Source organism: Lissotriton helveticus, chromosome 1_1 (genome assembly GCF_964261635.1).
Source record: "Lissotriton helveticus chromosome 1_1, aLisHel1.1, whole genome shotgun sequence".
NCBI lineage: Eukaryota > Metazoa > Chordata > Amphibia > Caudata > Salamandridae > Lissotriton > Lissotriton helveticus.
The window spans coordinates 95,114,187-95,142,100 of NC_136057.1; the positions used below are offsets into that span (position 1 = coordinate 95,114,187).

General features: G+C 47.9%; 1 protein-coding gene across 1 annotated transcript in view; it reads left to right on the plus strand.

Annotated features, from left to right (window-relative positions):
* Positions 1-27,914, plus strand: part of LOC144755990 (endogenous retrovirus group PABLB member 1 Env polyprotein-like) — a 1,167,430-nt gene that overhangs the window by 1,072,034 nt on the left and 67,482 nt on the right. The gene's annotated exons all lie outside the window — the stretch shown is intronic.

Consider the following 27,914-nt stretch of genomic DNA (forward strand, 5'->3'; position numbering starts at 1 on the left):
GCCTAACTTCTTGGAAACGACCAGTCAAAAAGCTCTTCATCCATGTCAGGGCCTCTCCCTCCACACCTACCTCACCTAGGCGGTCAGGAAGCACCGTGTGAGACACCGTATCAAAAGCGGCGGAAAGGTCCAACAGCACCAGAATCATTGAGCTGCCATCATCCAGTGCCATTTTGATATTATTGGTCACTGTCTGAAGGGCTGATTCTGTGCTGTGGTTTGGCCTGAAACCAGATTGTGAATAGTCCAGGCCATCCGTCGCTTCAAGATGTTGAGAAAGATAGGTGTTCACGTGCCTCTCCGTAACCTTGCCCAGGTAGGGTAGGAGGGAGATAGGTCGTAAGTTGGAGAGGTCTGTCCATGGGGAAGATGCTTTTTTTCTAATCGGGTTCACCACCGCCCTTTTCCAGTCTGCTGGAACCTGGCCTTTCGTTAGGGAGATGTTAATCACCTCCAGTATGGGAGGTCCCAAGAAAGAGATCATGGGGCCAACCATCTTAGCGGGAATTAGGTCATTGGGCGACCCAGATTTAATGTGGCTACAGAGGGAGAGGAGCTCTGTGTTGGTAATCGGAGGGAAGGATATTCTTCTCCGAGGATATTCTTCTCCGAGGCCCCTTCGATAACGCTTACAGAAGATATCAATGCCATAAGCAAAATTGCCTTCTCCAAAGCCCCAGTTATTGACAAGATCTCAGGAGAACTTTTTCACACCGAGCCTACTATCTGGGGCCCCTATTTGTGGACCTTGTTTAACGCCGTACTGCAGGGAATGGCAATCTCAGCAACATGGACGGGTGTGGTAATTTTGCCAGTTCACAAGAAGGGTTCTCCACTTTTCCCCTCCAACTACAGACCCATAAGTTTAATTAACGTTAGCCAGAAAATCTTTGCCCGGGTACTGCTGGTTGTCCCCAGACCTGGATGGACGAATTTAAAAGATGGAGCCCATTCCATGCTGGCTTTAGGAAAAACACGTGCACTATAGACTATTGATTGGAACCATTTCTATTTTCAATTGGGTAATTTGGATCTTTTGACGCTCCCAGCGGAAACTTCTATAAAAATGGGGATATAAGGTTCTTAATGATGTAATTTGAACCTCCAAAAAAACGTTTCTTTGATGATGGAAATACTGTTTTACAAGCTATTAGAGTTGTGTATATTTTCCTTCGACAGAATAACGATGCCCCTGAAGAAGGGCAAATTGCCCGAAATGCATTGGGCCATGTATTATAATTTCTAATGATGAACAACAAACATTGATTGTGAGAGAAATAAATAATTCAAAGGATTGAAATTTTTCAATAAAACTTTATTTGAAAGACGCACAAACGGTAAAGGAAATTATTCTTTCTGAGTGCTTTTGAGGACGTCATTCCCAGCTGGAATAACGCTACAATCCACTGTTTCATTTCATCCAAGACCCAGAAGTAAGATCTCAAATAGCACCAACATACACTAACCATCTTTTTTACCTTGTATGAACCACGAGTGCGACAGTTCTGTTTATAATTCTGTTCATTAATTGGAAGAAACCCTAATCTTTGGGTCAAGCTAACAACCACTATTACCGTGAACTTACTCATATGTGGATAAAACAACAATAAAATACATAAATCAAAGATAATGACAATTAATCAATACAAATAGAGTTCTATCTTGGAGGCATAGATTCTTCTGGTTTAAATCAGCTGTCCATTAGATATATGCTTTAGGGACCTTTTAGACTTTGTCCTGTATTCTTTTTCTGCCATGCCTAAAGAAAATCTAGAAGCCGTTGGCTGATCCAAATATGTAGAAATCTCGGGACCAAATACTGTGTAGAGGCTTTTAGATTGCTGAAATACAACACTCTATCCTTAATTGTATTTGCGGTGTCACGCTTCTTATTCTCTATGTAGTGTATGCGCACGCTGCTTCTGAAAATTAATGCACAAGATTAAGCTGACAAGACCATCTTTTTCTATTTTTAATCGGGCTCCCTCTATCTTTCTTAAAATAATTTTTATATGTGATTTTAAAGAGTGCTTTTTAATGTTTTATTATTCTGAGATGTATCAGATCTATTTCTGTGTATTAACTGTATATTTTATTAATACGGCACTATGTATGTGTTGTTATGTACCTTGCTTATTTATTGGGGTGCGGGATAATAACTTGCAATAGTAACACAGGACCCTGTGGCCTTGAGTTTAGGCCCTGGTGGATGCTTGTATGTATTATCATTTTCATGCACTTGCATTTTTATGGTCTAATGACCACAATAAAGTATTTGGATTGAATTGAATATCAAGTATTTCCACATATTCGCCAATTGTTTCACCAACGTTCTGTTTTTCTTGCCTGAAAATATATTGCTCATAATAAAAAATTGGCATTGGATCGAATTTTATATTGAGCACCTCTTTGATTTGATGGTACGAATCCTCTTTAGCTTGTAGAATTTTCTTTATCAGTTGCTTCACTCCTTCACCTGCAAGGTTCTTGAGGTATTTGATTATCTTTTTGTTATCTACTTCTTCCAGTGCATCAATGAAATCATCAAACGTTTCAATACAGGCTGTTCACACTTCGCCAATATTTTGTTTCTTGGCTGTATGAAATGGAAGCGGGGGTTTTAGGAATGCATATGCTGTTCAGTGTAACCTGGAACTGCTGGATAAACTAATAATAAACATTGAGGTTGGAGGTAGGCGGATATGGAACCAAGATGATGAAAAGCACACAAGTACCAGTCAAAATGACAATGTATGGTCGTGGTTACCAAACAACTTAAATGGAAACAAACATGAAAAGACTGCCAAGCTTCCTTTTTAGTAACAGCTCCACTATCGTCTCGTGGAACATAGCAGGTTTAAACCTTGATAAAATATCTCGGTTCCAAGGTATCCAACCTTCAATAGAATGCCTACAGGAAACTTGGTTAGTCTATAATTTTGACCAATAAAACTACTTTGTCTTTAAAACTCCAGCCACAAGGACCAAACGAGGACATGCAAAGGGAGGCCTGGCTATGCTGTTATCAGACGAATTAAGCTGTGACCTTGAAACAATTCACCTAATTAGCCCTAATGTACAATGACTTAACCTAAGGCACTTAGATAAAAATGATCTTACTAATTCAATATTTCTGCTTAACCTTTTTGTTCCTCCTGGGTTTGAACAAGATACAATACTCTTAAACATATTTGACCAAATAAATATCACCCTAGGTTAAAAAGAGAATGCACAGATACTCCTAAAGGGTGATTTTAATGCAAAGATATCTAATTCTTTACTTGTTGCATTTCAGAATTCCGTCCTGCTCTATCCCAGCTGCAGTTTTCCCAGACCATATCAAAAGTAATAAAAGAAGGAAAATCATATTGGAACAAATCAATGAAATCAACAGGATAATTTTAAACAGGAGATCGAGAGGAGATGTGCCAGGTTCATATATGCGGAAGGGTCCTTCAGGGCTATCTAAAATGGACTATATTATCTGCAGTTACGACGTATTCAATACATTTTGCAGTTTATCTACACAATTTGTCCAAAGAAGTGACCACGCAATATTTCGTCTGGAAACAGACCTCCGTCTTCAGCCAGTTTCTATATGGTCTCTATCGCACGGTAGGGGAGAAGTATTAGTCAAACAAAAGCCAGCCCGAATATTTTGGAATAGCGAGAATCAGAAGCAAATTAACATAAAAATGAATAGGATAATTGAGATCCTGTCACTTGAGCAAACCAACAAGAGAGCCAATCCAATCTCCTAGTTTGAAAGTACTAAAATCTTGATATCGAGTACTATGCGGAGGAAGTCTCTTCCCATTAAAAATAGTCCCTTAAAAAAGAAAGACTCAATAGCAAACCTCCTTTCTAGGAAATTAAATAAGCTAATCAAGAAGAAATTTACAGATTTCTCTCCGGCTAGGAAGGCCGGAATTTCCACATTGAAGAAAAAACTAAAAAGGCTCTGCATGAAAGAAAATAGAAGAAGAATGGACAGATACTGGGTAGACCTGCCAGAACCAGTGCAACAAAAAACACCAAGGCCTTCTGGGGTATATTTGCAGAAGCCAGTGTAAATAAAATATCCGACAGCAACTCCAGTCACACAAAAAGAATGGGTTGCTTACTTATCCTAACTGCAGGGAAAAAACCTATCATCTATCGACATTGGGAAATCTCTATGTGATGGAACCTGCAGCAAGATCGATCAGCAGATAAAGTTGCCACTGAACACCAAATTGCCGTATATATAAGGAAAGCGAGGGTTACAGCAGCAATGGGACCAGGCAGGATCACGGTGAAGGTCATAAAGAAAAACATCGAAGGATGGAGTAAATTCTTGGCCCCTCGTTTTATGTACTGCTACTAAACTGTCCAAATTCCGAGCTCATCGACGGGCCGAATAGTGGTCCCTCTTCTGAAAGTATAATTATCGCCAAATTGCTCTCCTTGATGCTACAGGTAAAATATTTGCGGCCAGCGTTTTGGACCATCTGAACGACTGGGCTACAGCCAGGGGAGTAATTCCTATGGTACAAGCAGACTTCTGTCAAAATCACTCAGATTGATAATATCGCTAGCATGAAAAATATTATTGATAAATATGTAGTTAATAAAGCTCAGGTAGTCTACAGTTTATTTGTGGATTTATCTGCTGCTTTTGACAAGGTGGATAGGCCTACCCTGTGGAGAATTTTTTTGAAGTTAGGTGTTCCTTATTTAGACTAATAGTAGCGCTCCATACATCCACATGGTGTAAGGTACAAATGGGAGGAGATAAGGGTTTAACTAAAGAGATTTCCATGCAAAACAGCCGTAAACAGGGATGTTAACTTACTACCTCCTCTTTTCACTCTTTCTTAACGACTTACCGGATTGTGTCCAGGAGGTAAATAATTTTCCACCTCAATTAGAATCACAATAAATCCATCTTTTAATGTACGCTGATGATGAGGTTATATTTGATTTAACCCCAATTGGGCTGCAGCGCAATATAAAGGCTCTTTTTAAATACACAGAGTAAATGTAAATTTTTTATAATCAGTTTTATTGATTTTGCGAAAAGACAATAAAAGAACATAAACCGCATAGCACCTTCAGCAGTGTAATAACAGATGATAAAAGGCAAGTAAAACAATATTATGGTGGTTTACATTGCCATATCTCCGCCCACCGACTGATACATAAGGTAAGACCCAGAATAGACGGGGAGTCTGATTATCCAACCATTCACAACCATTTGCCCCAAATTTTGCGATGTTTGGCCGGACATCCCCTGCCCTCATACCGTGGTTGTTCTTGTGTGGCGCACCAATTTACTCCTTTGCGCCATTTGGCTATGTTTGGAAGGGACGGGATTCTTCCATGCCATTGCAATGTCTCGTTTGGTCACCACAAGTGCGGTGCCTAAGAATAATTTGCCTGCTCCAGAACCGCCCAGTCCATCTGTGACTCCCAGTAGTATGTTCAAGGGGTGTAGGAAGGTGGCTACCTGACTATGGTTACCCCAGATTTTTTGCCTGTGTTTAGCTGGTTTTTTGACTTAGTTGACCTGGTTCCCTGCTAATCAGGGCCCCAGGCCATCTGCTCCCTCTGTAAAATGGATTCCATGTACCCTAGGTACATACCACAATTGGAAATGGACTCCTTGTCAGCCCCTGTATAATGCACTATAGGTGCCCAGGGCATAGGGGCCACCAAGGCCTACCAGGGGCTGCAGCATATCTTTTACCACCCCTGGCTGGTTCTTAAATTGACACAACTGGCTGATCACTCAGCTGGGGTAAGGTGGTGTAATCACCCCTTACTTAGATATAGTATACCTATATCTAAACCTATATCTGGACACATATTAACCTGTGAGCCACTCCTATGGAAGGCCTCATCAATCCTGGAGGCAGAGTGCGTGGTTTAATGTGAGATGGAGCTCTAGCATGAGCTGAGCCTGTCTGCAGCCGTCGGGAACAACTCCCTAAGCCGTTTCAGGATAATGCCATACCATATACTCTTAAGTGCCTTATAATCCTCGCGGTTATATAGCAACTCTGGTTTGGCTTTATCAAAACATGTCGTGTAAGGTGTCATACGATTTGGAATACTATCCCCTCGCCAGTTCTGGCGACGGGGATAGCATTCCACCCCTCTAGAGGCGTAAGACATGTTACTTTACTTAAATGCGGTTAATTTCTAAAAGGACCGTAGATCCACAAAATGGATGCCTCTGCCACAGACAAGAGTCTGACCCCCTGCAGCTGACCGAAACTCAGCCAAATGGGGCCTGGACAAAGGGTTTCCTGTCGCAGGGGGGTGTTACCACCCTCCAGACAGGAGATAGTGGATTGTAGCAGGGAGGTTTGAAAGAAACCAGACACTGCTTGGGGCGCACAAGGCTGCCCCTTGCATAATCCGGCCAAACCGGTTCTGGGGCACTCCAGCCCTCGTGCCAGGGCGGCCTGGATCAAAGGAAGGGGGTGTATCCACCCACTTCCTGGGTCCCACCCATAGGAGGGGACCTAGCAGGTAATCCAGCCCCCAAAATTAGTATAAGACTGGGAGCAGTGCCAATGCACTTCAGATTATCCTGAAGAAACATAAGAAACGAAATTCTGGACCCTTCGACATCCTACTCGACGTAGAAGCCCGAAGAATCTCCCTTGTGGTCAAGGAGTGACCACCCTGTGCAAACAGGCACCATCCAGCCATCGACGTCTGCTTTGTCGCAGTTCCCGCCGGAACTCGAGCGACAGAGATCAACGAGATCAAGCTTGCCTGCCTTCCAACAGCCCGATCCACAGTCCCTGCAGAGCTGAGACCCGTGGAGGCGACTGGAAGCGTGGGGCACGCCATCTTGAATTGACCACGAGACGCTGACCGTGCAGCCCACGAGTGACCCTCCAAGCTGTACACCGGGGTTTGAGAAGCCCCAACCCTGAGCCACTCTTGCACCGAAGTTCAGCCCTCCACACTCGACGAGTGCTGCGTGGGGCCCTTCTGCTCCATTTGGCTCAACGCGTTGGCCCGGTCACTTGCCAGCCGGCTAGTGGCCCCTGTACTGACGAACTTTGAAATTCGACCTGTGAATCTGGTTGCTCCAGATCTGCACCAGCTCCCCTGAAAAGGAGCCCCCACTCTGACCCTCCTGGTTCGAGTGAGAAGCAATCTCCCGGTTCCGCGTGGATTGCTCTTGCCAAGTGTTGTTTGCTCCAAACTTGAAGCCGACTGCGCCGACGGTGAGAGCCCTCGTGGGACAGATCGTGACCCGCTCCTGGACGTCGCAGATGCCCCAGAGCCCACGTGACAGCGGAGAGAAGCTCCTCGACGACCACCTGATTGCGCCCGACATTGCCTGGTTCCGTCCTGGTTCCACCCTGGTCACTGCTGAGTGACCCAGACTCTGTCCCCTCTGCTTTCAGGTACTTTTCGACTCGAGTCCACCCTTGGACTCCACCGGACACTTCTCTTTCACCCCGCCTGCAGCCCTTTCAGCTTCAAGCACCAAGAGCCTGTGTGACTGACGGTGTGGCGTGCCGCGAATGTGAGCTTGGGCTGGGAGGATCGCTTGACGTTGGCGACGCCGCTTTATGCTTCAGAACGTCTGGGCGGTCTTTGGTCTTCCAAGGGTTTCGACCGTTGGGACATGATCGGGATTTCCAAGGTGGGGGATGTGTACTCTAAGGGTTCTGTGCGTTCGTTTCAGGCCCTCCAGGCTGACTATGGCCTGAGTGGTCGGGAATTCTTTCGTTATTTACAACTCAGGCACGCCCTGGCTTCGGTGTTTGCTCCTGGTGAGATTCCACCTGACTCTTCCCCCCTTGAGGACCGTATCCTTGATGGACATCTTCCTGATAGCACTATCTCCCTGATCTATAAAAAGTTGATTAACAATCGGACCGACTTATTGGCCCGACTTCGGGAATTGTGGATGGGAGATGGGTTAGAACTTGATGATGAGGATTGGCAATCAGCCCTCTCCTCCCCGAAGGAGGTGGCTATTCCGGCTCGTCTCCGTCTGGTTCAATTGAAGATCCTTCATCGGGTGTACGTGACGGGACCGCGACTGGTGGTGATGGGCTTTTCCTCCGATGGATTGTGTAAGCGTGGGTGTGGTTTGCGTGCTACTTTCCTGCATATTCTCTGGGAGTGCCCGATGGTGGCTGCTTATTGGGCGGCCGTGCTTGAAGTGATGGCTGTGGTGACAGGTGTGTCCTTGTGTCCGGAACCTCGTCGATGTCTTTTGAATGTTTGGGAGCCCACGGACTATTCGGTGGCACAGACTAGATGGGCCACCCTGGGCTATATGGTTGCGAAGCGAGACATTGCACAACTCTGGGGGGCCTCCAGGCCCCCTGACCTCTCGAAATGGGAGGATAACATGGATTGGTCCATGTTCCGTGAGAAAACTGTCTATGTGGCCAGGGGCAGACCCAGGGCATGGGTGAAGATGTGGGGTCACTGGAACGACTACCGTGGCGACATTTGTACTCCTCCCCTTGTGGGCACTGTTGAGCTTGCCCTGTCTCCATAGGCAAGCGTTCTTGGAACCTTTCATATAGGGGTTGTGCTGGTGTCTCCGGCCCTCCCCCTCCCCTTCTTAGTACTGACTTCTGTGTCCCTCCCCCCCCCCCTCCGAGCTCCTCAGTGCTTAGTGTTTTGCTACTGTACTTTTGTTGCTGTCCCCCCCCTTACATCCATTGAGCTGACCTTCGGTACTATACTTTCGCCTTTTGTGTGTGTTTGTTCTTTCCTATAAATAAAATCTGTTTTTGTCCTGTACATAGTGCTGAGTATTGCATTGTTGATTGACTTTTACCTCTGCGGGCATATATGATATGTGTCTACTCCTCTTTTAGCGGCCGGCCCGTGTGGTTGTAGGCCCATCCTTGTACTTCTTTGCTTACTCAAATAAAGGTTTTAAAAAAAAAATAAAAAAAAAGAGCCTGTGTGACGAAACCCGACTCAACTTCGACCCTGTGCACCCGCTTCCTGTGGGTGAGGTAACTTTGCTCCGCCGGTGTTCCCACACTGGTACACATCTCTAGGGTCTGTGTCTTAAGTTTTGTTCCTCTAGGTTCAGCGGAAGTGTCCTTAAACTTTAACTTTGCAACTTTTACGCACCATTGGTTAACATTGGTGCATGCGTGCGCTTTCCGCACTGCTCCCGAATCCCGTGGGCCTCTCCCGACTTCAGCATTGCTTGTCCCGACTGCTCCCAGCGATTCCCTAGGCCCTAGGCCTAACCACTGTTCGAGTGGTATCTCTTATACCACTTGTTTAGTATATGGTTTGAGTGGCCACCCGCCCTCATCCATAATTGTACAACTTTGTATGTTTAAACTGTGCTTTTGATTTAACGCTTGTGCCCCTTTATTCATAAAGAATACTGGGGATTGTTTTTAGTAATAAATACATATATTTTTATAATATATACTTGTGTGGTGTCCTTTCATTTGATATTACAGGATTGTAAGTGGCAAAACAGCTCGCTTAACACGACCTCTTAAGTTAAGCCTTTAGGCTGCTTAGTCCATGCTACCCCTAGGATAGCTTGTCTAACAAGGTTGACTTACAACCTGACACCATAAGGGATTGTTTGGTCTGATAATAGGTGGTTCCAGAATTGGAAACATCACCTATCAGGCCAACTTCTCACATTGGTGAGCAGCGGTGCGGATTTGAGCTTGCTGTTGTTTTACCATTGCAATCTTTTATCAAATTGAAAGATCACATCAAGTACCTCTAGGTACATATAAATCAAAAGCTTAGCATATTAAGTTCTACTGAACTTAGTAGTTGTAGATTAAAGGGATTAGCACACCCTGACTACAACTCACTAGCAAGATACAGTAGGAAAACACTTAGTGTAGGTAAGTGCACCACTTACACCTCACTAGCAGTCATGTCCGACACAGGAAAAGCCTCAGGGTCTGCTCCTGTGACAGTTGACCTTACCAAGGCAACTTCCAGCTATGACAAATTAACCCGAAAGGACTTGATTGCCTTGTGCATATCAAGAGGGTTAAAAAGGGGCAGAAGTCCCACCTGTCCTATCCTGATAGCCATTCTAGAGCAGGATGACTTAGAGAAGGGAAATGAAGCTCCCTTAGAATGAGGAGATGGAGTGAACCCCCCTGTAACTGATACCCCTCCAGAGGAAGGAGAAGAGGAAGAAGAAGAGGAGATGGAGGACTCAGATGTAGAGGACCCTGAAGATCAGGATCAGAGGGGTAGCCAGGTCCTAGTTGCCAGGTTTAACCAGGCCAACTTAGACCTACTGGGAAATGGAGAGGGCCAGCACCTCCCCAGATCCCACCATATCATTCTCCCAGGCAACAGAAGAGTGAGATCTCCCTCAGGGGACTCTCATATTTCTAGTGCCTCAAGAGAATCTCAGAGAGGCATGACTGCTTCTCAAAAGCTGGAGCATAGGGCCAGAATGAGGGCTGTCAAACTCCAAATAGAGAGGGAGGAGGTAGCCTTGGCTCAAGCTAGACTTGCCTTGGCAAGAGAGCAGAAATTGTGTGGCTTAGATGCCACTGGTGGCAGCAATATTCCTAAAGAGAAACCCAGGTCCTATGATAGTAGAAACCTGACAAAGATTGTGCCCCCCTACAAGGAAGGGGATGACATCCACAAGTGGATAACTGCTCTTGAGAGAGCCTGCATGGTACAGCAGGTTCCTGAGGAACAGTGGGCAGCAATCTTATGGTACTCCTTTTCAGAGAAAGGGTGAGATAAGCTCCTCACTGTTAGACATGAGGATGCAAACAATTACAAAGTCCTGAAGAGTGTTCTGATAGATGGGTTTGGCTTAATCACTGAACAGTACAGGTTGAAGTTCAGAGACACCCAGAAGACACAGACCCAGGACTGGACTGATTTTGTTGATTGTGCAACTAAGGCTCTGGAGGGTTGGCTACATGGCAGCAAAGTACATGACTTTACAGGATTGTATAATTTGATTATGAGGGAGCAGATCCTAAGTAATTGTCAGAACCAGCTCTTACACCAGCACCTGGTGGACTCTGATCTGACCTCTCCCCAAGAATTGGGAAAGAAGGCAGACAAGTGGGTCAGAACCAGGATTAGGCCTAAGAATCAGGACAGTAACCAGAAGAAGGAGGCTACCAAGCCTCAAGATAAGGGTGGGGATAAAAATAAAGAAAAGACTTCCCCAGGGCCCCAAAACTCCAAGAATGGGGGTGGGTCCCAAGACACTTCTTCAACAGAGAAAAAGCCTTATTGTCATGTCTGTAAACAGGTTGGGCATTACAAAACAGACAACTGTTGTCCCAAGAATGGCAATAAAGAAAATATACCTCCAAAGCCAGCTCCAACACCTCCTGTTACTGTCAGCAGTAATCCCCCAGGAAGTGGGAGCACACACAGGAATCTGGGTGGGTTTACTTTTGGAGCTCAGGTGGACCCTGGCCTATCCAGGTCCCCATCACCCAATGATCTTGTTTATGAGACTGGCATGGGGTTTGCCAACTTCTCTGATTGCCCAAATACCTTGAGCAAGTATAGACAAGAGCCCATCATCAATGGTTTGAAAGTTGAAGCTTTTAGAGACACAGGGGCTAGCATCACCATGGTGGCTGATGGTATAGTCCCCTCTAAGCAACTTTTACCTGGTGCCACATACCAGGTGACAAACATTGATGGCATCAAAACAAATCATCCCATGGCAGTAGTAAGTCTCAGCTGGGGAGGTGTCATTGGCCCAAAGAGAGTGGCAGTGTCATCAAACTTGCCTGTGGACTGTCTACTTGGTAATGATTTGGAAATCTCAGCCTGGGCTGAGGTTGAACAGGAAACCCATTCTAGAATGGTAAATTCCAATGGAAAGGTTAGTGGGGCTGTAATGGCTACAGCCCCAATTCAAGATGTCCTTCCTGAAAAGGTTGGTAGGGCTGAGCAACTCTCTGCCCCATCTTTAGCAAAAGCTCTTCCTGAACAGAATAGCAAAGCTGTTATGATAACAGCAGAAACCCAAACTGAGTCTCCTCCTGAAAAGGTTGGTGGGGCTGTGATGGCCACAGCCCAAACTCAAACTGATATGCGTGTTGTGAAGCCTGAAATGATGGATAACTCCACACAAACTGAGAGCACAGAGGAGGACGAGAAATCTCCCCCTCACCAGACTTTAGGAAAGGATCAGCCTCCTCAGGGAACTGATCTTACCCCTGATGAAGGAACTGCCCCAGAGGTGGTTAGGCCTAGCCTGACAGAGCCTCTGATGTCAGTGGACCCTTCTCAGGTGGGACCTAGTCTGGAGCAGGTAACCTGCCCCTCTCTCCCTTGCCTTAGCCAGCCCAGGGCTGCAGAGAGCAAGAAGGACAGTGAGACCCAGAGGGCCCCCTGTCAAATAAAGCACCCCCATCAACAGATTAGGGGCACCAAAACTAGTAGCCCAAGTGAGGTGAAAACTTTAAAAACTCCTGAGGGAGCCCCCTTAAAAACAGTTAGGGACCTCCCACAGATGGATTCTGTTGGGCACAGCCAAACCTGGGACCCAAAGGGCCCAAACCTGAACTGTCCCTCCAGCAAGCCAAACAGAGGGACCCAGCCTCCAGCTTTAGGTAGCCAGAGGCTGACCCTGAGAGCACAGTGCAACTCAGTTAAAGAAAGAAAGGCACACATGGTGGAAGATAATTGGAGGAAGCTAAGCCCTAAATTAGTAGAGCCTCACTTCAATACTCCATATCCAAACCAGCCTTTAACTTTGCATAAACACACCCAAGGTAGTGATTCCCTATGGTGGAGACCCTCTAATACCCCAAGGGTGAGGGACTGCTTAGTGGACCATGAGAGAGGGGGTACCCATGCTAGTGCAGGTACTTCCTTATATGGCCACTCAGGCAATATAGGCTTACCTGGCCAAGGATAGCCTTATCTCCTTTCGTTTGGGGGGTGTTGTGTAGGAAGGTGGCTACCTGACTATTGTTACCCCAGATTTTTTGCCTGTGTTTAGCTGGTTTTTTTACTTAGTTGACCTGGTTCCCTGCTAATCAGGGCCCCAGGCCATCTGCTCCCTCTGTAAAATGGATTCCATGTACCCTAGGTACATACCACAATTGGAAATGGACTCCTTGTCAGCCCCTGTATAATGCACTATAGGTGCCCAGGGCATAGGGGCCACCAAGGCCTACCAGGGGCTGCAGCATATCTTTTACCACCCCTGGCTGGTTCTTAAATTGACACAACTGGCTGATCACTCAGCTGGGGTAAGGTGGTGTAATCACCCCTTACTTAGATATAGTATACCTATATCTAAACCTATATCTGGACCCATATTAACCTGTGAGCCACTCCTATGGAAGGCCTCATCAATCCTGGAGGCAGAGTGCGTGGTTTAATGTGAGATGGAGCTCTAGCATGAGCTGAGCCTGTCTGCAGCCGTCGGGAACAACTCCCTAAGCTGTTTCAGGATAATGCCATACCATATACTCTTAAGTGCCTTATAATCCTCGCGGTTATATAGCAACTCTGGTTTGGCTTTATCAAAACATGTCGTGTAAGGTGTCATACGATTTGGAATACTATCCCCTCGCCAGTTCTGGCGACGGGGATAGCATTCCACCCCTCTAGAGGGGTAAGACATGTTACTTTACTTAAATGCGGTTAATTTCTAAAAGGACCTTAGATCCACAAAATGGATGCCTCTGCCACAGACAAGAGTCTGACCCCCTGCAGCTGACCGAAACTCAGCCAAATGGGGCCTGGACAAAGGGTTTCCTGTCGCAGGGGGGTGTTACCACCCTCCAGACAGGAGATAGTGGATTGTAGCAGGGAGGTTTGAAAGAAACCAGACACTGCGTGGGGCGCACAAGGCTGCCCCTTGCATAATCCGGCCAAACCGGTTATGGGGCACTCCAGCCCTCGTGCCAGGGCAGCCTGGATCAAAGGAAGGGGGTGTATCCACCCACTTCCTGGGTCCCACCCATAGGAGGGGACCTAGCAGGTAATCCAGCCCCCAAAATTAGTATAAGACTGGGAGCAGTGCCAATGCACTTCAGATTATCCTGAAGAAACATAAGAAACGAAATTCTGGACCCTTCGACATCCTACTCGACGTAGAAGCCCGAAGAATCTCCCTTGTGGTCAAGGAGTGACCACCCTGTGCAAACAGGCACCATCCAGCCATCGACGTCTGCTTTGTCGCAGTTCCCGCCGGAACTCGAACGACAGAGATCGACGAGATCAAGCTTGCCTGCCTTCCAACAGCCCGATCCACAGTCCCTGCAGAGCTGAGACCCGTGGAGGCGACTGGAAGCGTGGGGCACGCCATCTTGAATTGACCACGAGACGCTGACCGTGCAGCCCACGAGTGACCCTCGAAGCTGTACACCGGGGTTTGAGAAGCCCCAACCCTGAGCCACTCTTGCACCGAAGTTCAGCCCTCCACACTCGACGAGTGCTGCGTGGGGCCCTTCTGCTCCATTTGGCTCAACGCGTTGGCCCGGTCACTTGCCAGCCGGCTAGTGGCCCCTGTACCGACGAACTTTGAAATTCGACCTGTGAATCTGGTTGCTCCAGATCTGCACCAGCTCCCCTGAAAAGGAGCCCCCACTCTGACCCTCCTGGTTCGAGTGAGAAGCAATCTCCCGGTTCCGCGTGGATTGCTCTTGCCAAGTGTTGTTTGCTCCAAACTTGAAGCCGACTGCGCCGACGGTGAGAGCCCTCGTGGGACAGATCGTTACCCGCTCCTGGATGTCGCAGATGCCCCAGAGCCCACGTGACAGCGGAGAGAAGCTCCTCGACGACCACCTGATTGCGCCCGACATTGCCTGGTTCCGTCCTGGTTCCACCCTGGTCACTGCTGAGTGACCCAGACTCTGTCCCCTCTGCTTTCAGGTACTTTTCAACTCGAGTCCACCCTTGGACTCCACCGGACACTTCTCTTTCACCCCGCCTGCAGCCCTTTCAGCTTCAAGCACCAAGAGCCTGCGTGACGAAACCCGACTCAACTTCGACCCTGTGCACCCGCTTCCTGTGGGTGAGGTAACTTTGCTCCGCCGGTGTTCCCACACTGGTACACATCTCTAGGGTCTGTGTCTTAAGTTTTGTTCCTCTAGGTTCAGCGGAAGTGTCCTTAAACTTTAACTTTGCAACTGTTACGCACCATTGGTTAACATTGGTGCATGCGTGCGCTTTCCGCACTGCTCCCGAATCCCGTGGGCCTCTCCCGACTTCAGCATTGCTTGTCCGGACTGCTCCCAGTGATTCCCTAGGCCCTAGGCCTAACCACTGTTCGAGTGGTATCTCTTATACCACTTGTTTAGTATATGGTTTGAGTGGCCACCCGCCCTCATCCATAATTGTGCAACTTTGTATGTTTAAACTGTGCTTTTGATTTAACGCTTGTGCCCCTTTATTCATAAAGAATACTGGGGATTGTTTTTAGTAATAAATACATATATTTTTATAATATATACTTGTGTGGTGTCCTTTCATTTGATATTACAGGATTGTATGTGGTAAAACAGCTCGCTTAACACGACCTCTTAAGTTAAGCCTTTAGGCTGCTTAGTCCATGCTACCCCTAGGATAGCTTGTCTAACAAGGTTGACTTACAACCTGACACCATAAGGGATTGTTTGGTCTGATAATAGGTGGTTCCAGAATTGGAAACATCACCTATCAGGCCAACTTCTCACAAGGGGTTATAAGGGTCCTCCCATCCCAGCACCTCCATAAGTTCCGCTACCAGTGACTCCCAATAGGAAGCTATGAGGGGACAAGACCATACAAATATGAAATAAATCTGCGGGTTCTGCCCCACAGCGTGTACAGGATGGGTGTGGCATTAGGCCTGCCCTATGTAGGCGGTCAGGGGTAAGATAGGAGGTATGAAGGTAGTACAGCTGTACCAAGCGGAGCCTGGCTGAGACAGTGATGGTTTTGGGAGCCATCAAGGTGTCACTCCAGTCGTCGTCCTCCAGAGCACCTAGCCAGGACTCCCACCTAGTCCTCAGCGGGTCGAGGGAGGTGGGGCCGTTGTTAGTTAAGGAATGATAAATGCGTGATACCCCCCTCCCTAAGTCCCCCATTGTGATTTGTGCTACTAAGGGGCTGTGTTCAATAAGCGACGTGCATGTTACTATGTGCATGCTGAGGGTGTGGTGGAGTTTTGAGTACTATCAGATCTATTTCAGTGATGGGTGGAGTGAGTGTCTTACTTGAAGGTCCGAGAAGGAACGTACATGGTCACTGACCTAAACATCGCAGAGTTCCGAAATACCAATAAGATCCCAGCACTGGAAACCCTCTGGGTTCCCCACTACTCAAAGCCATGTGCTTTGCCAGAGGGGTGTTTGCTGGGTCAGCCTATTCCCCCAGCTGGTATGGCGTAGGGAGTCACACCAGGCCAGCAAACCTGCACAGCATACTGTGGGTAAGGTCCTGGGAATGGGTCCCCCGTACATCATAGTCTGGATTAGAGAGAGTCCCAGGTCTTTCAACTCGGTCCTGTAGCCAGGGTCGGACCAGCCACCATTAAACCAGTCGTGCAATATTAGGACTCCGGGTTACTAGGTAATATAGGTACAAGTTTGTCATACCCATGCCTCCATCAAAGGGTGGAATTTGGAAGCGAGAGAGGGCCATGCGTGGACGCGAACCGTTCCAGAGGAACCTCGCGGTCAAGCTGTCTAAACCCCTGAACCAGGACCGGGTGATATGGAATGGGGTGTTTTGAATGATGTAGAGCAGCTTCCCAAACTGTGGTCCGCGGACCCCCAGGGGTCCGTGAGACATTCCCAGGGGGTCCGCAGGACTCGGGGGTCCGCAGGACTCGGGTGTCTGCCGTCGTAGTAAAAAACTAAAGCACCCATGCAACCTCCCAGCACACATGCGCTGGGAATGTTGGTGCAGGGGCGGCGAAGGGAGGGCTCTTCTCCCTCTGCATGTGAGTGTTTTACAAGTGTACCTACGCATTTACAGTAATAGCGTGCGTATGCTTTAAAAACATCTTTCCTTTTTTTGTCAGCCTCATGTAACATAGTTGCTTAGATCAGCCGGCACTTACCACAAAGTGCTGTCGAGAGGCGACATTACCTGTTACATAAAGCCCCTCGATAATTCTTCATCTGTTCAGAAACAAAGTGACGAGCTGGGATTCGAACCTCTGACCTCCCGATTGCCTTAGTCTGCAAGCCATCAGACCTTGGTCAGTCGACTAATCATCTTTAAACAGATATAAAATGGCAGTGAAGCATTTTAAAAAGGTTGCGGCGCCTGCTCTTTGATTTTGCACTATAGAAATAGTGCATACATCACCTCCAAGACGCTAACATGAGCCAGGAACAAGTTAACTTCCCAAAATGCTGGAGTTTTATAACATCACAAAATCCGAATCACTACTAGGCCTGCTAATATATAGAGTGGATGTCATTTGGAAATTGCATCATTTGGCACAACGCAATAACATGGAATGCTGCGTGAGGCTGAGGCCTGTAATTATGCGCTGTGCATAACGATCCCAGTATTAAACTCCGCGGTGGCACCCAAGTCCCCCACCATAGTAATGCATGCCAGGGTGTTCTTGAAAGGGGCGGGGAGGGGCAAAGGCATTAGGAGGGGCACTGCAAAGGCAAACGATTCCAGTGGCAATGCACGGGAAGTAAATCACTCCCATGTATTGCATCGTGAAGCAGAAAAAAAACAGCTTCTGCATTTCACCATGTCCCTAGGAACAAACTAAACAGCGCCCATGGGCCCCCAGCATCATACCAACATAGGCCGTCCAGTCATACCGGTGTGATCACAAGACTATATTCTGATCTCGTGCCATAGTCCTGAAGTCAGCTGCGGAACTCCCGGGTTCCAGGATAATCGTCCACAGTGTGCTGCTACATACAATGGACCCGAATCCGATGGGAGACTCCCGATTTTCGAACCCATAAATGGCTTTCTTTTTTGACTGTCTCTCTTCTGAATTTGCCTCTGCTTGAATAGAAGTCAACAGGGTGATACACTCTCCCGATTATTTCTATGAAATCTTCAATTTTCCTCTTCGAAAAATGTTGGCATGTATGCTTCTAGTCTAAATCTATCCTATCTGGCAGCATATATATTCATTTACACATTACCAATAATAGGGCAGAGAAAGCCAGCTTCTTGTGAATTGTTCAGATCTCACACCAGGTACGTTTAGTGAGTGAATTGAAATACATATATGGTGCGCATTAGCAGCATATGGTTATAGACAATGTTTGAAAAATAAATGTTATTCCTGCGGATCCCAGTGAAAAGTTTTGCAGAGATTTACCAATGCCAACCTCAAGCGAGGAAGCTCTGCCTCTTCTCTCATTTATGTTATGTTTGAGAAGCACTGACATAGCAAACAGCAGTTAGGATTGTGGACACCACAAGCTCCCCAAACTCTCCTTTCACTCACACACAGAACAGATAATAAATCACATTGATTTAGGCCCAGATCTCTGTACTGGGGTGAATGTATGACATTGTTCTGCATTCTGTCCATCAATTGTTCTTTTTAGATAATAAATCACAGGCAGCTGCAGAGCAAACTTCCTCCGCGCGCACACATGCAGTGCAAGCTTCCACCAACAGAAGTGAATTAGTTGAAAGGTACATTTGTATAGGTTACCATTACTCGGCAGGCAGGTAAAAATAGATGCAGCCAGGATCAGCAGTAGGATGTTCGCGTTACTGTCTGATTGCTCACTTTCCACAAGACTTTGGGTGAATTATGTGTGCTGTCAAGCTTTCATACTCAGACATATCAAGTTCTTATTCGGTGTAGCCTTTGCGGTTTGTTGTTAGCAAGGGACAGGGGCAGTGGGCATCCTAAAAGGAGAGAGTCATGTCAGGTGCCACATGAGGCCTCTCTGAAATATGCCTTAACTGCACTGGTGGTAAAATGTTGTTCTGCTGTCTGTGACTAAAGATTATGTCTAACAGGGGTTTATGGTATTTGGCATAGCATTGTTCCATGATCTCGCTGAAACAATATGCCTCCTGTGCAGATACCTTCCTGCCATCTCTTGCACTCCCATGATGAACTCCTAATATAGACCTTGAATTTGCTCTGTACACTGGACTCGTCGCTTTTGTGCACTATCTTGTTAGAATTTTCACAATATCCGTTGCTCCTTGGGGCATGTCTTTATTTTAAAATGCTTCATAATTGTATAATATTTTAGACCTTCTGAAACTGTGAATAGGTAAACATGATAATAATTCACAGTCATTCAACCTGTTTCTGTAAGGAAGGGTCACTACTCCGAGGCTCTGGAATGAGAATGTAGAGGTGCTGCTTTGATTGAGAGCAGGAGACTTGTACAACTAAATAATACACTGCTATATGCATACATGCCCATGCCACTAGACCCAATTCAGGCTGTCTCCCTCCTGAAATTGCCTCTGCTTCAAAAGACGTTTTTAAAAATAAATTTAAATTGTGCAAATTGCTTGGGGGTCCCCGGCTTCCAGTAGTGATTCAGTGGGGGTCCTCAGGAGTCAAAAGTTTGGGAACCACTGATGTAGAGGAATCGGGGAAGAATCATCATTTTAAAAAGTGCCACCCTGCCTAGTGGGTAGAGCGACAGGGCTTGCCACTTCTGGCGGTCTTTTTTTAACAGTGGGGTGATGTTAAGTGCCCAAGCCAGTTCAGAGAGCAGGGCGACCCAGATTCTTAAGTATTTCAATGATTGCCGTCTGATGGGGATGGTAGACTGCCAATCAAAGCATTATCTAGATAGATGTAGGGGCACCAGGTTTGATTTTTCAGAGTTCAAGTGTATGCCAGAGACTCGTATGAAGATACGGAGTATCTGCAGGCATCTGGGGCCGGATTGGGCCGGCTCTGCGATGAAGAGTAGGACGTCTTCTGCGTATAAAGCGATTTTGTCCTCATTAGAGCCTCCAGTCCTGGACCCGGTCATCAGCACGAATAAGCCTGGCTAGGGACTCCATCGCCAGGGCGAAGAGGAGGGGCAAAAGAGGACATCCCTGCCTTGTCCCCCTCCTGATTGGGAATGCGTCCGAGAGTGCTCCATTGACAAGCATTCTTGCGGTCGGTTTGGAGTACAAGACCTGAACTAGGTGGCGCAAGTCCAGCCTAATGCTGACTGAGTCAAAAGCTTTCTTGAAGTTGACTAGGAGAAGAGCCAGATAAGGGGTTAGCGACTGACGGTTGGCCAGGGCCAGATGGAGGCACCTAGGACAGTGTCTGGTACTCTGGGCCAGCATAAAGATACACTGGTCGGGTGGACCAGTTTGTTAAGGTATGGTCTGATACTTTGAGCCAGGATGGTGGCATGAATTTCGACCTCTGTATTAATTAGGGATATGGGGCGGTAGTCGGTGCGGGCTGATGAGGGTGATTGGGTTTTGGGAATGATGACTATTGTGACCGCGTCGGTCTCCAAAGCGAAGGTGTCTGTTTCTACGGCCTCTGTATATAGGGCAGTGAGCTGTGGGACCAGTATGATTAGGCGGAGTAATACTCCTGTGGGTAGCCGTCAGGGCCTGGTGTTTTCCTGGCTGTGACGTGTGAGAGGGCATCTTGAATTTCCTTGTGTGTGAAGGGTAATCCATTCTGGCTGATTCGACTGCGCTAACCCTAGGAAGGTGGAGGTATTCTAGGGTGGTCAGCTCTGATAGAGTTCAGGCCTCTGGGCAGAGTAAAGTGCAGAGTAATAGTCAGCGAAGGTTTGGCCCATTGCTCTGGGCGAGCGGTGGATAATCCCTTCGGAGTCCCAGATTTCTTGAATTATCCTGCTCACCAAGAGGTATGACACTAACCTATGTAGTATTCTCCCATTTTTATCACCCCATCCATATATGCGAGTGATGGAGGACCTCCATAGGAGCTTCGCCGAGTCTAGCGAGATTTGTTTAATTTCATCTCTCACCAGTGCCAGTTGGCGCAACTGGGACTCGTTCGTTGGCCTGGATGAGCTCCCTTCGAGTCGTGTCGCTTGAGCCTCGAGGAGGGTGAGCCTGCTATCTTGGGATTCTTGTTGGGCTTTAAGGTGGCCCTTGGTGTAACCGCGTATGGTGGCCTTATCCGACTCCCTCATGGTACCCAGGAAGGAGACGGAATCTTGATTAGTGAGAAAGTACTGCCTAAGTTCCCGCTCCGATTGCTTCCTTGAATTTCTCGTCTCGTAGAAACCAAGCGCTCATCCTCCACATGGGGCAAAGTGTATCAGGGGGGTCACCTAAGGTTAGGAGCAAAGGTGAGTGATCCGAGACGCCTCGGGGGAGGATAACTATTTCTCTGACCCTGCGACATTCGGGAGCCGGCATAAAGATCATGTCGATGCGGGCCTGAGTGTGGTGTGCTGCTAAGGTTGATTGTATTGGGTGTCCTGCGGGTTCCATGTCCTCCATACATCACAAATACTCATGGCTTCCGTCGGGCTGGCCAATTGCTTGGCATGGAGAATGCGTGAGGCAGAGGGGGTCCCTGTGGTGTCGAGACTGTGCTGCATGACTGCATTGAAGTCTTCTCCTACCAACCGTTGTTCCAGGGGGCAAGGAGCTAATCACTTCAGCAGTGTAGTCTAGAGTCTGTGTGTGCGTGGCACAGATAGAGAGGACGTTGAGGGCGTTTTCACCCTTTGTTCCGGAGAGGGCAACAAAGCGTCCGTGGGGATCCCTGGTGATTTGAGTAGGCACGAAGGGCAAGTTACGCCTCAGGAGGATTGTCACTCCGTGTGAGCCCTGTGTGAAACCGAAGTGCCAGGTTCTGTCGATCAAGTATCTCGTGAGGAAGGGACAGAGATTACCCATAACATGGGTTTCCTGGAGCAGGAGTATGTTGGGAGTGTATCTTTGGGCATGTCGCAGAACAGAGGTCCGCTTGATTCTGTCCAGCAAGCTGTTGACATTCCATGACATTCCCCGGAGAGAGTCCTCTCTATGCACCGTCTGTGTCATGGTTGGTGTGGGGGGGCCCAAGGAATCCCGGGGTATTGCCGCTGTGAAAGGAATGCTTGGGCGATTGCTGGTGGTGGCTGGAGGCCTCGCCTATTTGTGTGTAGTTGGAGTGTAAGGGCGTGTTGGTGCAAGGCTGAAGTGCTGTGAACGTTGACCTGCTTAACTAGGGGCGAACCCAAGCCAACGGTCCAAACCCCGCCACCCCCCACCCTATACTTCGAGAACAGAAGCATCTGTCGCCCTATAACTGTAGAAGAAACAGGCTAAACTATAATGTTTAGTTTCAGGGTAGCATGGAGGACCCCCCTCATTACAGTATAAGATCGTATATCGGCAGATTTATCTGATTGGTGTGTTGTGTCCATGTATAAAGAGGTCACCCTGGCCTGGAGGGCACTAGTCATGGTTCATCACGGGGCATGTCAGACGAGAAATGCCAGGCTCCGGGAGAGGTCAGAGGATTCGGCGACCTAAGTCTTAGGATAGTTGTCTCTCATGGGTGATTCATCCCGAGAGCCAGTCTGCGGTGGAGGGCAGGTTCTGATGGACAGCTCCCGGCATTGGGGGTCCGGGGCCCCAGTTGCCGGTGAGTCTGATCCAGCTCTGTTTGTTCTTCGACCGTTGCGGGAATGCATACGCCTCCCTCTTGGAGTAGGGGTGGTAGTGGAGGTGGCTCGGGCATTTGAGGGCAGGGTCTCGGATCTGAGTCTGAGAGGGTGTTCTTCGGTCAGCCAGGTCCAAGCCGATTCCAGGGTGTAAAAGAAATATGTTTTATCCTGAAAGACAATGTGTAACCGAGCCGGGAAGAGCAGTCTATATTGTAGATTAAGAGTGCACAACATTTGCTTGACTTCCTTGTACGAACGTCTTTGGGTCTGGACCTCTCTTGTGCAATCTGGGAATATCATAATAGTATGGTTTTGGTAGGATAGGAATATCTGAATGCGAGCCTGCCGTAAGATTGAGGCTCTGTCTCTGAAATTGGGGATCCTGGCAATGATAGGCCGGTGCGGGGCACCCGGGGGGGAGGGTTTGGTGCCAGGGAGTGGTGGGCCCTTTCTACTGCGAACTAAGATCATAAAGCGTCTTTGGGCATCCATGAGGTGATTCATTGCTCAACAAAGGACTCCACCGGGCCTTGTTCTTAGCCCACCAGAAATCCCACCAGGTGCAGATTGTTGCATCTAGATCTGTTCTCGGCCCTTTAATGTAGTTCCTTGGCTTGGGTTTGTAGTTGGGTCATCTGTTCTTTCAGTCTCTGGGTGTCGTCTTCAACCGAGGAGGTGCGGGATTCAGTTTCAGTAATGCGGGCTGTCGCATTGCGGTGATCCTGTCGGAGCAGGGCCATATCCACCCGGGCCTCCCCGATCTTATTGCCATCGGAGGCCTGGGAGGCGCTAATGGCTTGCAGGATCATATTAAGGTCGTATTCTGCCAGAGCGGGCATCTCGGTAGTCCCGGACAAGGGCCCAGCATCGTTGCCAGTGTATTGGTCGATTTTGGACTGCATTGCAGGCGGTTTTGGACCGCGGTCTTTCCCCATAGTTGGCGGAAAAGAAGGGCAGGCAATGGATATTGTTGAGGCTACTTAGAGTCGGGCTGCCTCTACAGGGATTCCCGTGGTTGGTTTTGTCCATGCGTCTTGTGGGTTCACGTGAGTCTTTGCTGGTCTTTCGGGCGGTGGGGGGGAGGGGATATCTCGGTATCAGCAAGGTCGGGCCGTGTGGCGGTGCTGAGGTAAGTCCCGACGTCAGGCAGAGAGGAACCCCACCGTCGATGCCTCAGAGCCACAATAAGGATAGGGGTAGGCAAGTCCTTCGGATACGGCCACTTCAGCCCGAAGTTTCACTAGATTCTCTGATACGTGAAATGCAGGGCCGATCGGTTTGGCAGGGGAAAGACAAGGTCCTGGAAGAGTTTGTGTCAGGGGTTGCCGCCGTCATTGTGTGCGTTTCTCTTCAGGGCTGAGCCTCCAGTGGCCGGGCCTGATGGGCATCGCTGGGGGCAGATTGTACCAATTCCACTCAATGTCGGGCCTTCCCCACTCGGCCACCCGGGCCGCCCCCCGACAGCAGTCAGAGTGGTCCATATCAGTCTGGTGACAGCTGCACACCCGGCACAGGATGCGGCTGCTGGAAACCAGGTGCTCCCAGGGGCAAATCAGGTGTTCACCACAAGTCTGCTCTGCTTGGGGACTGCTGCCTGTAGGATGCGGGTGTAAGGTTTAAGGTCCACAGCCTGTAGTGCGCAGAAAGGATGTACTCAGTTCCCCTCGGGCATCCAGAGTCGTTTGGGGTTTTCCAGTTGGATAAATGGAGGTGATAGTGAGTGCTAGCCAGGTGAGGACCCCAGAATGCGGAATCTCTGGGAGGTGTGGGGTGGGGGGGCTCTGGCCCTGTTACCACCACGGGCTCAATGGGGATGGGAGTGGGGACAGAGGCCCACCACTGCGTGAGATCGCAGCCGTTCTCCCTACCTGGAGGCAGTCAGGTGTCGTCCCGTGTCGCTGCACAGTAGGATGACGAAGCCGGCTCTTGTCCTCTGGCGGTGTCGAAGCACTGGCTCTCCCTCCTAGGACTCCGCAGCTCCTCAGGCCAAGGGCGAGCGCCCCCGCCTTGGAGGCCCCCCATTCAAGGAAGAGGAGCTCCCATCAGGATCCGAGCGCCCCGAAGCAGGAGGCGGCAGCAGGTGAGGAATCTCAAGGAGACTCGACGGTCAGGAGAGGTAGAAGGGGGGTGTCTCCACCTGAGGCCCCACTGTGCGACCACCGCAGCCGATCCTTGGCCTTCAATAGGTGCGGGTGGGTAAGTCTTAAGTCCCAATCTCCCTCAGGGTCTGCTTCGGCGCACGATCGGGCACCAAGGGCTTTGAGGCAGGCGGTCTATACGGATTCTTAGATGTGATCACTCCAGTCGAGACAGGCTCCGGGCACAAGGGCCCCCCTCCGGGATGTGTGTAGGGCCCCTTCACTCATCGGTCCGTTAGAGAGGTGCCGCCGGGTAGGTGGCTCCTGCGTCGCACCAGGCCGGGACCAGGACACCGGGCGTGATTCTGGGCCGTCTTCGGGGGTCGGAGGACTCAATCGCTGTGTAGTTTTGTCCCCGGTACTCCTGGTGCCTCCGATTGCTGCTTATGTTTGATGCGGGGACCTCAGGAATGTGTTGGGCCACATCTACTTCGCTGTGAGGCGGGAGGGTGATCTCTGGCCTTTATGATTTGGTGTGGTGAGTGCCGGCCGCCATTTTTTCAGAGGTGCAGTCGGGAGGCACGGGGCGGATCCGACTGCTGCACCTCACGTTTCTTGGGTCTGCTCCACACCAACATCCACCCATGGCTGCAGTTAGATGGGTATCTCTGGAACGGGAGGACAGCTGGCGATGGTGGCGGATACTCGGAGTGGATGACATAGGGGTCCGGAGCAATCTCAGACTGCGACCGCCATCTTGACGCTCCAAGCCACACACTCCTAGAAATACCTTTTGCCTGGAAATTAGGAGGAACTCCAGTAGATACAACATCTCCCAGTCTATTGGAACTGCCTTGTATTTTCAACGGACTGAATTAAAAATTGTATCCCATGCAAGTGCTATAAAAAGTTTTATTCATCTACTGGAAGGCAACATTTTTCAGCCCTCTTAGAAATTTATCGAACTAATATTACCCCTATTTTAACATATGGTTTAGAATATATTCCTATAAATCGATGTTTTTTTTTAAATCTCAAGGAGGGAAAACTCTTACGTATGCTTACTACTACAAGTAAAGCCACTCCTGTTCACGTACTCCGACTGGAATTAGGGGTAGTGAGTGCATATACAAGAGCCTTGTCAAACCTTGTCAGGTGGGCTTATAACATATTGCACGCACCTGAAGGTACATTGAGAGCAATTATATGTCAAGAAGCTTTAAGGTTGGGGCAGGAATAAATACGTTTAAAGGAAATATAGAGATTGCTTTGGTGCACCCTCAGAATCTTTTATAAAGTTGGTCTCCTGTAGTCTTAAAGTTTTTTCCGGATAAATCTACTCAGACCTTGAGCTATGAAATGGATAAACTTTACTGTCAACCGTTATCACATTATAAGCTCTCACTAGCCAGGGTGGAGTATAAAGAGATAGCAAAATATTTGAGTTTTACCCTGGACCATACGGTTAGGCGTTGCATCCTGACGCTAAGACTGAGGATATTACCACTAAAAGATATTAAAAAAAAAATGGGGCGGTAATTTTGATAAAACAGCCAATGTGATTTGTATAGTAGAGGAATCCAAGATTTGGTACATGTCCTATTTGTCTGTCCAAATAGCAACTTGGTCGATGCCCGCAATCGATTCTTAAAACCGATTTGCACAAATTATAATATTTTTAGAACAATGGATCTGCTTGAGCTTATAAGAACCCCACAAGATAAATTTGTAAGTCACAAAGTTTTTAATTTTTTTTAAAGCATTTCTCCCGCTATTTTAGAGATGTTTAAATTAAGAAGAAGAATCTCTTTTGTATAGAATGTATTTTGTGATATATCGTGGTACTATGGAATTGAAAATCTGTATGTACTATTTTAACATATTCTGGATCTTGGAAGAGGTCTGTACCAATTAAATTTAATTTAATTTCACTAAAACTCCCTCAACTCTCCTGATATTGTCGCACCTCTTATACGATCCCCTTCCATTCCCCTTCATCATTACCACTGGCTGCTTTCATACCACTGCTGCTAAGAACAAATAGGGATGGCTCTAATCAGTAATTCATGTGAAACTTTCATTCCCTATGAGTATGCGACTCTATTGCATCACTTTGGTGCTAATATACGGACTTTTCTTTTTATTATCCTTCCTTTTATGTTTCACACCGCAGTCCTACCCTGGACTTAAAACATGGTGTTCCAATATTCCAGGCCGCGTTTTGAATCTCTGATGCCTGCCCCGTAGTGCCTCTTTTAAACCAGAGCCTTCACTGGACGCAGCCAAATTTGTTCTGCGCATGCACGATTGATCAGTGCCATTCAGACCGCTGACGAACTCTACACGGCGCCCGACAATTGAATTGTCCCGGTAAGTCCCACTTTGGATCGGCGTTCCCTTTTAGCTATGCACCCATGCCAACGCCACGATCCAGCTACTAATTCCGCCACACTCCTCTATTTCAGCGGGGAGACCAATCTCTTTTTAAACCGGACATGTGCCATTTTTCGATTGAAGTTTCCTACAGCAACCCGCGGCCCCGGGACATGCCGGCAAGATGCTGGGGCACCGCTCCTCCTTTTGAGTTCTCTATTTTTCACATACGTTGTGATAGTAATAATGTGCCCTGCCCTCCAGGTCCCTCGGCAGTCACCTACACTCCTTCTTCCACCAAGGACACGTCATTCCTCTGGAGAGGTAATGTTCATAGGCTAGCTGTTATGATTCATTTAAGAGCTGCCATTTAGGTCACTTTATTGATTCATTTTTTACATTATTTTTTTCTTTGTTTTTCTTTCCTCTTTCCTGATTGTGTAAAAGACTGCAGGACTCTTCTGCCAGAAACTTGTTTCTCCGGATCCACATTTTGTGGTAAGCTGGGTGTTTTGAGGTGTTGTAGTGCTCCCTAGTGTCCTTGTTCTACAAGACTATTACATAAGTTTCTTTTCCCTTTCTTTCAGAATCACTTGGCCTGTGGTGTCGGGTACAAATCAGGCCTACATACTCTGCTAAACTCTCGAACGCCTTAGTATAGAAGTTGGCACGGACACTGGAAAAGGTAAAAGACAAGTTTATTAAGACCCCATGGGGTGGTGGTACATTCCTACAGCACCCTTCGGCAATGTAAGAAGTAGCACACCGAACATCGGTGCGCGACCTCTTTTATATAGTTTAATAGCAATAAAAAGATAGGCGGTTACAAGTTACACATTTTAGGTACATATAAGGTCATTTTTGGAACACAGCCAGCACGTGGGAGGAGTTCAACGGCACTGGTCAGTTAGTGTGAACATTCCTAAAGAGTGACCAGTTGATGCATAGT